General features: G+C 40.0%; 1 protein-coding gene across 1 annotated transcript in view; it reads left to right on the forward strand.

Moving 5' to 3' along the window:
* aff2 (AF4/FMR2 family, member 2) overlaps positions 1 to 15,108 on the forward strand; it is a 155,116-nt gene that overhangs the window by 466 nt on the left and 139,542 nt on the right. The window lies entirely within an intron of this gene.

Genomic DNA, 15,108 nt, shown 5'->3' on the forward strand with positions numbered 1-15,108 from the left:
GTGTTTGTTTTTATTTGGGGAGATGGGGACGCAGCCAAAGTGAGAAATGCGTCTTTCTTTGTCACCGTTGTTGCCTGAGACGAACCGGGAGACATGCACATGTAGCCTGCACACACACACACACACACACACACACACACGCACACGCACACGCACACGCGCACGCACACACGCACGCACACACACAGTTCACATTGTGACATTAAGGAATGTTTGATTTGCACGGGCTGATGTGACGGAGCGGGGACACTGATGCACAGAGGAATACCAAAACCTGTGAATGAATGAAAGGCTCCTGGAAGAGGGGGCAGAAGTTTCCCCTCAGTCCGGAGAATGTGTTGGTCAGCAGGGCCTGGGCCGTGCAGGTGATGCTGGTGGGCTCCACAATGACAGAGTCAACTTGGGGGTTTATTTTGGGATGTTGCAGGAATCTAAATGTTTGCATGTGGTTATTAAAATCTAAAACTAGACCAGGCGTCATTTTTCTTTCCTGTGTGGACTGAGTGAAATGACTGGGCAGCTTTGTGCTGGTGCTCCACACACAGTCTGTACATGAGGCTGACAGTTGTGTGTTCTGTTTGTAGAGCTACTAAGACATGTTATTACAATAGTAGATCAATTGTCCCCAAACACTAAACATGCTCTAGTTCCAGTATTGACTGATATTAGTCCATACAGATACATAGGTATTGTATACCTGTAACACATTGTGTTACAGAAAAGCTGAAGACAGGTTTCAAAACAGCTTTAATTTGGTCCACAAGAGAAGTGATACAATAATTTTTTTTAATGTCCAGGTACATTTTTAAAAGGAAAACATTATGTTAATCTCATGAATATATCAGTCAATATTTATTATTTGATTTACAAAATACACAAATAACAGAATCAATGGCTTTAAGAATCCCTCATCTTTTGGGGTATACATTTGAAAGACTGAACAACATTATTAATCAATTAAAAAACATTGAATCTGTACAGAGTCAGACTTGTGTGTTGTCTGATGTGAGCCCATTGCATATATGCATGTATACCCTGATAAAATCCAGACCAGAAATACGAGAAACAATCTCACTGATTCTCATTTTGTCCAACAGAGGGCACTGTCAATTTGACTTTTCAAATGTAAAGTGGCTGCTCAGTTTATTTCTTCTAACCAAAAATGATTATTATAATTTTTTATATATTTATAGTAGAAAAATATTTGTGTTCTCCAATATACTAGGTTGCCAATTCAAACAAATATCAATACTAATATTGATCTCAGAAACTCACCAATATTCAGGAAATTATCTGCAATGAAAACAATAAATTATAAAATATGATGAATATAAATGCAGTTGTAACCAATACTGTACAATACTACAATTCTAAGTGAGGAGGTTTTATATGCAGCTGAGAACACAAGAACAAATACTCACGTGGAGAGAGATGATGGAGACTTTTTAACATCAGGGAAGACAAGAGATACTGGATCTGCAAGAAGTTAGATCTGTGTTTGTCTGCATGATTTGGAATTCATTGATTTATTTAGATATATGAGGAGTAATGGAGGGACGATCTGAAAATATAGATCAGCTCGTCAACTCAGACTCAGATCGTACTGTCCTGCTCCCAGTACAGGCTACAGTATAAAGTGCTTTTACTGTATGAAGCTTTTATCCAAAGCACCTTGCATTTTACCTCTCGTCCAACCATGAAATGTCGACCCTGACAGTAGTGGACGACCCTCTGTGCCGGCTGAATATGAATTAAAAAACAGGAAGATACAAATACATTCTCACGTTTCACTCCGCGCTGGATAACCACTGTGTCAGAGACATTTCTTTTTCACATTCGATTGTACAGCACACTGGATATAAAAGTCAGCCTCTCCACTTCAGCTACGTATTGTAGTGGGAGCACAATAACTTGGCAACCGTGTTGCTGTTTTGAATCCTTATTCCTGTGGGTGGTGGTGATGGTGGTGGCGAGTGTGTGTGAGCAGAAAAGTGACACACACTGCTGTCCCTCAGCAGCCGCTTGTGGAAGGGCCCTGGAGCAAGGTACTTAACCCCCCGCTGCTGGAGTGGAGCTGCTCAGGGCTCAACAACAAGCTCAGGGTGTCTACACATGTAACCCTCCCCCTGCCACCACTCCATCACGCTGCTGTTGTCAGACGGTCCTTGTGGGAAACTGGGCTCACACACACACACACACACACGCACACACACACAGAAATGCGCTTTATTACGGAGAAGAAAACACAGAACCGTGCAGACAGAACAGAACAATGAGAAGGGCTGCCTGTGACGTGACTTTGGCTGTGGCTCAGGATGGTTAGCGGGTTGTCCACTTACCAGAAGTTTGACAGTTAGATGCCATTCTTCATGCCAAAGTGTCCTTCTAGATACTGAGCCCCCAAGTGCTGCACATAGATGCACTGTATTAATGTGTGTGTGTGTGCCTATATTAATTAGTTACTGTTCTGTAAAGTGCTTCAAATGGTAATCGATCAAACAACTTTGTTGGATTGAAATTATTGAACATCAGAGATTTGACTGTCATTTTACAAGATGTTGGATGGAATAAGAAAGAAAGAAAAACATTCTGACCAGAATTATGTTCTTTTTCCAGGCTTTCAGAATATTGGCTTTTTTCTTGTAGAACACATGTTCAAAACTCAGACATATGTTGCTTGTCACTGGGGGTTCACAGTCAGATATAAAGCATACAGCTAACAAGTGTCATAACCAATTAATTGTTTTGTCTATCAAATGTCAAATGGACATGAAAACTGTCTGTCACCTGACCCTGACCCAGTGATGAAGGCAACGTGGATACCAAATTAAAAGCCTTGATGAGCATGTTGTCTTTGCTAGCAGCTGTTGCACAGTTTAATTCTGCATGTCATAAGGCTAGAGTACACACACGCCCAGTTTACGTGAATGGTCATATTTCAGACGACAGTATGGACAGAGATTATCTCTGATGTAGAGATGGACTGGAAACTGCTTTTGATTTCAAATGCTGTGGAAAAATGAAAAGGTTTTAGTGTGGACGTAGCCTGTGTGTGCAAACAAGTGTGGCACCATAAAAGCCTTTGATGAAAGACAGTCTGAGAGTGTGTGGTTATTCCTGTCTGAATGATCCATGCACTGTGTGGAAACTACAAAGAAGTCTCATTTCAAAGTCAGATTTTTTTTTTTTAAAAGAGGAAGAAGAAGTAAGATGAAGCCCAGACGAAGGTCATTAGGAACAGTTGTACATTCTCCTATATAGACGCAGTTTATAGGATTCTGGTAATTTCCAGCATATTGACCCCTAAACCAGTCAGATACAAATAACATGATAAGTGAAAAGTTGAGAGATGGGGCCAAAAAAGGTTTTTGAATGCAGCCAGTGCAGCACATGATGCAGCCGAGTGTGTTGTTGTCAACCAGTGTCTTCTACCAACAGCTCTGGAAGCACTTTTGAAGTAGCGGCAGCTCAGTGTCAATAAGTGTTAGAATGGACTTAACTCTCCAAGATTCTAAGAAGAATAACACAGCTAAAGGATGAAAACCTGAAGGGAGAGAGAGATATTTTCTTAACATTTTACAATGGATTACTTGGGCATAAAAGGCGACGCACAGCTTCAATAGAAACCATGAAAATCACTGAGATTGGAGTTAAAAGTCTGTCAGTCGCCATTGATGTGCGGCTCCTGTTTGGCAGTGGATTTTCCCTTTAAGGCGAAAAAAAAATGAGAGAGAAAACAATTTTGAAGCTCCCCACGCCTTTGTTAAATCTGAACGAATCCAACACTGTAGGTCTCCTCCTCCTCCTCCTCCTGAAGAAATATCCTTTCATCTCTTCTCCTCTTTGTTGCTCTTTCTCCCTCCACCTCCTCCTCCCATCTCGCCCCTTGTTTCATTCTCTCGCTCAGAGATCTGAAGGCTTTGTATGACTTTAATGGGGCTTACATTGAATGTTGCATACTCCTCGCTGTAATTGCCCATCATGTAGCTGGCTAATCATGGTGGTGGAATCTGGGGGAGATCGTGTTGACTGGTAATTGACACTGATTGTGATTGGTTGAACCATTTAAGCAGTTAATTAGGGAATTGATTACACATATCATCAGCATTTAATACTGTGTGTTTCAGAACCTGAAAGTTGAGATCTGCAGGAACTTATTTTTTAACATCACTAGTGCAGTGCCTGTTCTAAACCTGTCGGTTTGGAATGAGCTGTTCTCTTGTCCTGAGTTAAAGCTCTGGAGCTACTTCAGAATTATTCCTGGTCATTAGTGAGTCCTCCTCAAACAGTTCTGCAACATACTGTCACTTTTTATTGTTTGTGTGCTGGACGTTGTGTGCAGAGCTTTTTTATAAACAATGCAGAGTAAAGTTAGAAAACTATGTGTGGATTTTCTTTATTACTGTTCATGTGGCTTATATATCAATTTGAATGATTTGTTTAACTGCTGTTATTTTTTCATACATGGTATGTCAAGTATTTCACAGATCTGTTAATCAGTCGACACAATCTTCAGTACCAAGTTCACAGCTTTTCAAAATAAAAAGTCTGTAATTGCGCTGGGTATAAAGCATTACAGCAACGAAACAAAGGTTGTGTGGGGACGATGAAGGGCGAAGACACAGTAGATGGTGTTAATGCACCTTGATGTTGGTTGCCACCAAAAAAGAAGAAGAACAACAAGGGTTGTGCTTTTACTTTGAAGATAACTTGCTCAAGAAAGTGAGTCTAAGAACATTGGACTATGATGGAGATCAGCACCCAATGCATCCGTGTCTGTGTCTCAGTCCGATATAAAGTGAAATAAAAATAATCAAATCATCAAAATGATCTTGCTGCAATTTTGATCTGCGGGTTGACCCAGTTTTCGATCACTGCAGTAGTTTATCCAGGGATGTAGAAGAAGACATGTTCAACTCTGTCCGCAAACTGAAGGCACACTGCCTGGCCCCCACTGACTGCTACAGAGCACGGGTCGCCTATTTATTGAATTTTCAGAATATTTATATTCATTGATTGTTAATAATATGTGTTCAAATTGCACCAAATTTGACAAAGCACTTTCTCGGGCGATTAACATCACACATACCAAGAGTGAAGCCGATGGATGAACAGTTCAAGAGAAATGTAAAAATGTTGTCATCAAATTGCTGTTCAGAGCAAAAAATCCTCAGTCTGGGGATAAGCTCCCAAGTAGAAGATGGGATCTGCAGGGAAAAGTGGTGACACAGTCAATTTATAGTCAGTGCATATAATGTTCAGACCCACAGTCCAATACTCAGTCTGCCCCTCAATCCTCCCGAGCTCTCAGTCAGCTCACACGTCACACGTGCAACTTCAATACGGACACAGCCATTCATCACGCCGCTGAAATTTCCATTCTCACTCCACTTGATAGTACTTCACACCAACATCATCAGCGACTCACAGGCTTTGAACGGATGCTACGTCTCAACGCCAGCTGCCAAGAATCCACAAACAAATGCTCCACGACTAACCGCAGATAACAATGACGGAAGTTTTCTGTCTGGAGGAAAAATATCCTGTTGTATACCGTCAAGGTGGCGCGACTATCCCTCAGCGATGGAAAATGGGAGCTCTGTCGTCAGATGTGAGGAAGCTGGCGAGACCCGTCAGATCATCTGATGTACTTACTGCAAAGTAATGGAAAAAGGTTTCAATGAATGAACTGGAGAAATACATGACTCTTTAGCTGCTTAGTTTTCATTACATGCGCTAACTGTGGTGTTGTGCTGGTAGTACATAGTGGTTTATTGGACAAAATGCCAGACTTGAGGCTTGAAATCAGCAGTTCACCAACCAATGCGGGGTGTCACGGTGGGTTGAGACTCTCAACTTGAGAGTGAACAAATAAATAATTTTCAGGCTGTAAAACCAATACAAGGAACTCAAAGACAGTAAAACATAAGAATGACATCGGTGGGTAAAGCTCCCTGTAGGTTTGCCACGGCAATTGACAATTTTCTCACCACAGATATTATATCCCCTTTTTGTAGGAAAAATACTGATTAGAGCAGCTTTTGATGTATTCCAGAAGTATTTATTCACTTCTGTGCCAAGCGCTAATTGTAAGGACTCGTCACTGATCGGCTGCAGACTACAGATTTCTCTGAGCTGCAAATGGTGTAACATTATACAGATGTGTCTTTCCAGCTGTTCCAATTTAACAAGGAAGTCTGAATCACGATGAGGCTGAATCTCCAAACATTCTACTTTCTTTCAGGATTTAGATTGAGTGTGATTAGAATATGGCACAAAACCACAGACAAGCAGTCCAGATACCACATCTGTGACATATTAGGATTAAAAACTTGTGGAGTTTTCAAGAGGAGATGTGAATGAGGTGAAGCTGAATTGCTTCATAGTTTCTGTGTTCCTACAGGTATCATGTGTAAGATATCATGTCATTATCACTTACTGCTGACAATTTCTTTTTAGCACCATAAGCTTTTAGACATGCTCGAGCCTTGCAAAAAATATCTATAGTAAAATAACTGAAACACTTTCTGTCAGTCATCAAAGCAGCGGCACAGATAATAAAATGCCTCGACTGCAGAAATCCTAAGAAATCCTAATGAAGGAGATGGAGCCTTTGAGCTAATTGCTCTACAGATAATCCACTTAAATGATTACATGACACTGGTGCTGCAAAGACACGGGTCAACTGTTAAAACGTTATGATTGCGTAAAACAAAGCCCCAATCTGTGGGTGAGAGGTGCAGTGTAGACTTTTTAGGCTTCATGCTTTATATGAAGAGCTAAGCCAGTGTCTTACAAGAAAATAAAACAGTAACCATCTGGATCGGATATAAAATCCCCAGCAGAACATTTGTCTTTAACAGTGAAGATTTTGCCCACACAGGATGTGAGGAGAGTGGGATCCGCGTCTTCTCAGTGTCCCTCAAAGATGGATACGCCCACCTTTGATTTGAGTCATTTGTTAATCTTTTCAAATATATACGTATATATGTATAATGTCATGATGTAGAGACGTCCCCACGATTTACTCTACGTTAGCATTGGCCCTGCAAGATCGAAGATGGTTTGAAACTCTAAGTGAGCCATTTTCAACCCATAAATGTAGATTTTTTTTTAATATACTGTATGTGATTTTAAAACCAGCATTAACGTGTTTCATTAATGAGCAGGTATAAAATGTATCTTATCTTATCTGTCCCTAGAAGCAGATGGCGGAACTAATCAATAAGAAAGTCTCTATTCACCCAGAAATGTCATTCTTTAGTTTCAGAGGAAAACAAATGAGAAGTAAGTGGCTGAAAATAGATTTGTATTATTATTATTTGAGTTATTTAAGTTATTTTTAAGAGCATCCCACAGTAATCTTCAATATGATTAAGCAGTGCAAGTACGGTAACACTAGCTCTTAGCTGAAGAAACAATGTGATATATAATTTTATAGTTTCATGTAAAAGGATCTTTTAAAGTAAAGGTAGGTAATCCAATGAAGAACCTGCAGTAAGCACATCCCTGAGGAAAAATGAAGGAGTTTAGCCGGTTTTAGTACCATACAAATATTATAAAAAATGAAAACTATCAGAACACAGACAACATAACCCTCATCTAAACCGTCCAACACAAACAGTAGCCTGTAGAATAATATACCTCTGCCAACTGTTCAAGCCATGGCAAGGTCATACAGTGATTCCAAACCCACAGAAGAATTGTATTGAGGAGACAAACAAACAAACAATAATTAGGAAGTAATGATTTAAGACGCACCTAGTGTCTGAAATGTCCAGAAACTTGCCGTCTGCCAGCTGTCTTGTTCAGGGTGGATGTGAAAGCTGTGACTTCTTCAGAGGTGTCAAAGGTCTTGCAGTATCCATCAGCCATAATTTGCACCTCAGCAGGACACAGCAACACATATGGTCTGTTATAGACTGTTCCCAGAGCTTTCAAATTCACCTTGTCGAATTTTAACATGAAATCTAATGACCACTGGCCAAGGATGTGGACTGGGATGTGGTATAACTGCGGGTGTGATTAACCTGCTCCAGTTTAAGGCCAATTTATGTACAATTACTGGGAATTTTGTCTTTTTAATTTGATTCACGTCCCTTCACCAAACATGGAGGAGGCAGGGTTTATGATCTATACTGCAGTTAGCATCCAGGGGGCGAACAGGACAATTTGGCTTCACTTTTGGGAGCCGTCATGTTGTCTATCTTTATATGAGCCTGTATGCACAAGTAGCCATCGCTAAGCACGTGTTCCCAACTGGCATTAACATGAGTCCTGAATGTGTCTCCTGTGACCACTTGGGATCGTATCTCACTTCCCGCTCTAAATGAAAACGAACACGTATGTCATTTGTGTTAGTTAAGACCAAATGATGTTGTTCTGACCCAGTCTGAGGTAACAGATGTGTCCGATGTCACTGTTTGTGTGTGTCTGTGTGTCGGCATGAGAGAGAGAGGAGTCAGGAGGAGCTGAGTGAATCTCGTGCATGAGAGAGTGGTCTGGCAAATGTGTTCTCTCGTGATTGTATCTATATCTGATCGGAGTGCGTTCACACCTGTACTTAGAGCTGTCCGCTTGAGATCGTATCACAAAAGCCACATATTGATACCAGGTGTGTCTCAGTGGTCAAACAAGCAAACTCCCCCCCCACTGCCTTAGAGCTGGGAGATACGGAATAAAATCGTATCACAATTTTTTTTTTATCAGTCGATATCGATATATATATCGCGATATTAATCTAATAACCAGAAAATACATTCTTTGAACATTTGTATTTATGTACAATCTTATTCTTCTTCAAATGTTTTTTCTTATGCAAAAGACTAATTTTACTTGCTCATACAATCATTCTGTGCCACAGCACTTTACTTAGAACATGTCATACAAACCACTACAGTGAAAAGGTGAATATAATGTACATACTCAGCATTTTTTCTTAAATTTAAATTGTTTTTTCTCTTGTCTCCTCATTCTGATGTGCCTGTGCTGCTGTAAAAACTGAATTTCCCTGGTGTGTGGATCAATAAAGTTTTATCTTATCTTATCTTAAATGAGCTTCACTGCACTGAGGCTCATTACTCCGCTGGTCAACAAGTGACTCTGCTCCTCTGGTGTCTTCTAATCATCACACTTAGAACTGATCTTTATAAAAACCCGATGAATTCATATTTATCTTCCTGGATGAACGGGGGGGCCCCTTCTTCTGCAACAAAGAAGTAAAACACTGCGTGAGGGAAGAACCTCTGTCTGCAGGAGAGAGAGAGAGAGAGAGAGAGAGAGAGAGAGAGAGAGAGAGAGAGAGAGAGAGAGAGAGAGAGTGCGTGTGTGTGTGTGTGTGTGTGTGTGTGTGTGTGTGTGTCTTCTCTTCTCTTCTCTGTCTTTTCACACACAAACTGATAAACACATGTATTCAGTTATTAATCGATGGTGTCGGATCATGTCTCTGGATCCTTCCGGTCACTTTAGCCCTGATGCCCTGACTGTGTGCGTTACGTCTCGTGTTGTGTAGCAGGTTTAAACATGTGTCTCGTAAACTCTAGTGAATCAAACAAACACAAAGTTACCGTCAGTCCTGTACGTGTCCTAATAACTTGTGGTTGGTGTTTATTAATAAAGTGTAAAGTGAGCGCAGGTCAGAGGGAGTGAGGAAGAAGGAGACTCTGACAGAGACACAGGACCGGACCTTTAATGAGTGTCTGTCCTGGTCCTGAAGCAGCGGTGTTATAAATATTCAACAGCGGAAAATGGCTGAAACAATGAACGTAGCGGAAAACATGTATATGTTACTGCATCGATGCAGAGTCGTCCACCTCTGTGCAGGAGCCCAAACACTAACACCTGTGCTGCTCCTTCTACACTCTGTGCTGTGTGCCTCAACCTAAATTGATGTGGGCGTAACTCTATTCCGTAACTCTAGTCTATCTCTCTCTCATTGGCTGTTTGTGTTGTCCGTCAAAACGTAGACGGGATGAGTTCTATCTGTTCTATCGACGTTATATCGACATGTCTCAAATTTCTATCGAGGAAAAGTTATATCGCGATAATTATCGATACCGTTTTATCACCCAGCCCTACGCTACTTTTATCTGTTAAATGAACTCCTCTGTCCTCTGTTGTTTCTGTGCGAAAATCACTGTAGTTCAACAACCTTTTTAACGGCAGCCATTTTGAAACACAGGTAAACACAGGTGTTACTAATCACATTAATGAAGCTTCTGTTCTGTTTAGTCACAGAGTCTTAGTCAGCTTGATTACTTGTGTATTGTATATTATTATTATTATTATAGTAATAGTGTTTACTGTTTCCTGTAAAAATGGCTGCTGTTAAAAAGATCTCTGAGCTCCAACATGTGCCGCTCCATTTCTGTTGTTTGACGCTGTACGGTGTAAGTTCTCTGGTCACCTGCTCTGAAAGAACAGCACTGGGCCAGCCGCTCGTTTGCTAGTTCAAGAACCCCATTAATGACGATAATGTGGTAAGTGTCAGAACTTACTTAATAGTAGAATCACGCTCGTTATATTATTATTGCATGCTACACGTTCTCCTCGTAAGCTGGGTTCATGTCATAGATAATTAGCCAAAAGGCCACAGGGCTCAGTCAAGTACAATGCGACAATTAGCTATAGCACCATTATCTCCAGAGGTCGAACTTCTTTAATAAATCTGATTACTGCTAATACTACTAAGCCACACACTTTTCTCTATTTATCATAATGAAAAAAGGTCAGTTGTTTTCTTAACTAGTTTGTAAGGGATTCAAATTACCTTTTCACTTTTTCACTTAATTTCAAGTACATAATGAAACCGCAATAAGAAACAACATGAAGTCGCACACAGCAAATGACCATGACAACCATGAGATGATAAGACCCAACAGGCACTGAGTGGCTCAAAGAGGCGCAGTAAATAGTCATTCATGAGTGCAGCTGAAGGTACTTACACTGACATATGTCCCCCTGAGCTGCAATATCTTCATTAAAAAAGACTTAGAGAATAGACGATAAGAGTGTCCCCTCATCAAAAGCTGTTAAAAACGTTTCAGGTGTAAGATGCTGCAGATTTATCACAGATATTATTGTCTAGTAATGACGTGTAGGGATTTCAGCTGCCTTGTCAATAGATGTGACTAAAAGCCTTGTAACTGCTGATTATACACTGAAGCAGAAGAGTGTACATAACTGCACCAGATCTTCCCCTTGGGATCAGATCACCAGGCTCCTGTTGTCGCTGCTGTTCCAATATTGGCAGAGTCGTTGTCTTCACAGTGTTTCCCACCTTTTAATGCTCATATTTATCTGTGCAGTGATGGCCCCGGAGTCCCTTTCATGCCTTTTTAAAGACCACTTTTGGGGTCGTTTTTGTTATCAGGCAGTACACAGAGGAGAGAGCGAGCTGCTGGAGAGTATTTGAACCACATTCAAACCCTCAACACAGGGAGAGGGATACAATTGATGTGCTCATTTGTAAAATCCATATCTGTCAGGATAGTGTATCTGAAAATTGTGGCTAATTACTGTATGAAGTGCACGGAAATATTTAGCATGCTATTTTTGTTTTGCTCAATAATCTAATGATATCATTAGTAAATTATTTGATAATATTCACTCATTATTGTGAGAGTTGAATTTGTGATAAGTCAAATTAGTTAATGAAGAACGTGCTTGAAATTACACTCCCTAATTTGTTGTTAGAACTAATTAGGAATTAATTATTTACTTGAGGTAACGTTCCCTTATTTTCTGTGAATGTTTTTTTACTAATTAGTTCAATCAGTTAATGAAGTAGTGTTTGCTCTGTAACTCGAATTCAGACAGCAGAAGTTTGGGATTTTCCACAAGTTGTACCTGCTCTCCTACAGCTACACTAGTGCTGGTAAGAATAATAAACTTGGTCATCTAAATAAGAGTAATGATATCCACTATCATTTATCTACTACAGTAAATTTCAGTTTTAACTGCCGAAACTTATTAATAAAAAATTCAATCACAAACACCATAAAAGTCATACCAGGGCAAGACATAGCAGTCTGTGGGTGTGCAGGTGTGTGTGTGTGTTGCAAGGTTTATAGAAAGAGAGAGAGCGCAAGGGAGCAAGAGACTTGGCAGTCAACACCAGGTAGCTTCTGCCCTTGTGCTCCCCAAGATACCAATACAATACACACACACACACGCACACACACACACACACGCACACACACACGCACACACACACACACACACACACACACACACACACACACACACACACACACACACACACACACAAACCCCAGGTCCCGAGGTTGGCAGAGCCATCTGCCAAGAGGAGCACGGTGCTGAGGAATGATAACACATGCACACAACAACATTCACAGACACACTCTTTCTTTCCTCTCTTTCTGTTTTTTGAGACACACACACACACACACACACACACACACACACACACACACACACACACACACAAACACACAGTCTGCCTTGAAACCAGGGCACGAGTAGTTCTCTCCCCTGTGCATGGTAGCTGGCACTGCTGATGTTGCTGATACCTATTTTGTGTGTATATTGTGCATTTCTCTACAAATTTGTGTGTGTGTGAGTGTCTGAGTATCTTAAGGTGGCAGAGAGCCAACTTAATTCTTGCTCTGTACAGACATATTGGAAATCCGTCTATCTGGCTGTTATTGGGGTGTTTTTACATTTTAGTAGCTTTAGTCTGTCCGACATCATTAAAGAAAAACAGAAACATTTTGATGCTTCCAGCAGAGTCCTGCAAATGTCCACTTTTGTAAACATCCTACACTCATAAAGGCCAATACTGCTACCAATCAGCTACACATAATTATCTTTAAATCTTTTACAAGCCCAACTTGAGGAAAGAAATGAAGATTATGGAGGAAAAGTGTCCTCCATGTTGCATCTCCGCCTACTCTGACCAGCTTGTTGGCAGAGGCAGACACTCTTCAAATTGTCCATAACAGCAACCTGGTCAAAATGGTGGGAGTGCACATGGTACAATTACTGTAAACTTTACAGATTGTTGTTTGTTCAATTGGCTGAGTACTGCATATAAATTTGCCAAATTCTAAACTAAGAAATAAAGATAATGGATTTACTATTTCCCCACCAGACTTTATCTTCTTGCCATTTGATGAAAATAACAACAGATTTTTGGCTTGTGTGATGAGATTATTTACTATCAAAACACAGACTTTCCCCTCAGTATATGCTATTACCTTCAAGTGTACTGAACTGTTCTTTTTATTTTAAGTAAATCCCCAATTATTGGGTTCAACAAAATTATGCTGACAAAGATGAAAAAGATTACACATTTAATTGAAAATGTTCCTCTCTTTTTCTTTTTTATGTTCTTTTTTTGCTGATACCCTCATAAGGTTTTTTTTTAATATCTGTAATATACTGTTAGCAATATTGAGCCGTTTGTAGCAGGCTAGTTAACAATTGTGTGTGCTGTTTTGTGTTTTCTTATATTCGTCAATGGTTACTGAAGCATTACTTTAACATAATTACCCCTCATGAACCTAATAATTGGATTCAGCAGTATTAAAGATCATATTCTCTGTTCTACATTACCTGTGTAAGCAGCCAAGTTGGCACTGGCTAGCTTAGCAAGGGCTATGTTTTATTCTCCTAAAAATAATAAAGTTAAATAATACATTAAATCAATAATACAGGGGTTATAGCAATATAATTCAAACCTGGATAAACTTAACAGCTACAAGAACCTTTATGCAAGTTACTGTACCCAGTGTATTGTGATTTTTCAATACATACAAATAAATAAAAAGAAATTAAAAAAGTAAACACTACATGTTAACATCTGAGCGAAACAATCTGGTCTTGTGTGTTTGTGTGACGGCACCATTTAGAAGAAGGGCGAAAGCCAGAGAGCTAGTTAGCCTCACATAGAAGTCGATTAAACACTGAATTTAAAATGAAACAGAAAGAATAAAACTGAATTTGAAAGCAGGGGGACACAGAGGAAGTGAGAGCGAGACGGAGAAGGAGAGGGCTAATGACGTAGCTTTTCTAGCCGAGGCCAATTTACTGTGAGGTTTCTAAAGGTCATCTCCTACATGGAGCCCTGTCTATGACAAATTACATTATTTACACTGGGTAGAAAGAGGCAGTGAGACCTAGAGACACACAGAGAGTATAAGAAGAGGGTGGGAGGTAGAGCGTGTGTGTTTGACTCTAATTGGTCTACTGTGTTAACATGAGAACCCTGAAGACATTTGCTAACACTTTGCCTAATGATGCTCTTATCGAAGCAAAACACCTGCATTTCTGACATGCATCTGTGATGTCCTACGTGTTATTTAGAGATGTTTCACTGCAACATTTTGATGTTTTCATTTTTTGGCCACGTAGTTTTGGATATTCAGAGAGACACTGTACTGACTAATGTGGACATTAAATTGATCATTGTTAAAAAACAAGTTTTCCAATGCTATCTGTTGCATTTTCAAACTCACAAAACAGTATTACCGTTGTCTTTCACTGATTTCTACAACATCACTGCTTTTAACTGGCTGTTAAGTCTTTTCAGGGAAAACCACTGTGGAGCTGTGGAAGTGATGTTTGATGTTTCCTTCTAGTTAGTTCAAGAAGAAGTGGGCAATTTACATTAGTGATGTGGCTGTGCCACCTAGAAGAAGGTAAATCCACCAAAGAAAAGCTGCAGGAAAATACTTTGTGACTGATGGATAATCTCTGTAAAGTGAAGTGTAGAAACTGTTTGACTGACTGGGAACAACTGGGAACTGCCAAAGATGGAGATAAACCCCCACACATATGGTCTAACACCTACAGTATGTTACACTGTGTATATAAGTAATGTGATATTTTGTAAAATATAATAAAAATTCCTTTGTTCCATTATTATCAATACCTTAAACAAACTACAACTTGGTGGAGAAATTGATATATTTCAGTAGTTTTTATTTCCCCTGAAGGAGAGGACTCAGTTCCCCAAAGAGCAGCTTAGTGTTTGCATATGTCTGTGTCCCTTGGGCTATCCAGAGAAAGGAATAGCCGAAGGTGTTTGTGGTTAAATTGTCTGGTACTTGGGAATGAATGGAAATATGAATATCTACATTTTTTAGA

This window comes from Hippoglossus stenolepis, chromosome 7 (assembly GCF_022539355.2).
Source record: "Hippoglossus stenolepis isolate QCI-W04-F060 chromosome 7, HSTE1.2, whole genome shotgun sequence".
In the NCBI taxonomy this organism is placed as follows: Eukaryota; Metazoa; Chordata; class Actinopteri; order Pleuronectiformes; family Pleuronectidae; genus Hippoglossus; species Hippoglossus stenolepis.